Source organism: Chaetura pelagica, unplaced genomic scaffold (assembly GCF_000747805.2).
Source record: "Chaetura pelagica isolate M959 unplaced genomic scaffold, ChaPel_1.0 scaffold90, whole genome shotgun sequence".
In the NCBI taxonomy this organism is placed as follows: domain Eukaryota; kingdom Metazoa; phylum Chordata; class Aves; order Apodiformes; family Apodidae; genus Chaetura; species Chaetura pelagica.
The window spans coordinates 8,198,237-8,199,015 of NW_009953496.1; positions in this window are offsets into that span (position 1 = coordinate 8,198,237).

Consider the following 779-nt stretch of genomic DNA (forward strand, 5'->3'; position numbering starts at 1 on the left):
TGTTCTCACTACCATGCTAAAAATTTCATTCTCTTAAAAAGCAGGACTTAACAGTACTGAAAAAGTGCTATTTTTGAGTGTGAAATAATGGGTGTGTGGATGAGGGGACTATTTAGACCACTCCAGATCCAACTGCTGAAAGTTTGTATTTCAATAGTACATTAAGTCCAGCTACTACTACACTAAAAAATTCACATCTCCAGTTGTTGAATCCTAGCTCTGCAAAAGCCTTAGCCTGGATCTCTGCCCACCAACAACACACTCCCAAGCTCTAGTATCCTCCTGCAACGTGCAACCATTGGGGAGGAACAATCAGCATTCAGAACGAGTTGGTTTTAAGAGGTTTTGAAGCGGGATGCCGGTTTTTCATGCAAAATAGCCATCTACATATTGTGCTGCCGGACCCAAACTTCGCAGGTCTCGGGTGCAAGCAGGTGTTTTAACAGCACCTGTGGAGCCTGCACCAGCCCTTCCCTCCCCCTGCTTTCATTTCCCTGGCCTACAGCAGATGCAGCGAGGGTGACTTCTGCTTTCACACGCAGGCCTGCAAGCCGAGTTGCTTCGAGTCTAGTCGCCATTCCCACTTTTGGCAGCGACACCGCTCAAGGCTGTCAAACCCTAGAGACTTGGTTCGCACTTAAAAGGCACTAGAAAAGAGGCTCGGGCACCAAACAGAGAACAACTGACCAACAACCAGAAACGGGCCCGCCTTCCCTCTTCGGGAAGGCCTGCGCGCCTCCAGCCCAGGCCCCTACCACCGCGGCGCGGCGCTGCGGGCC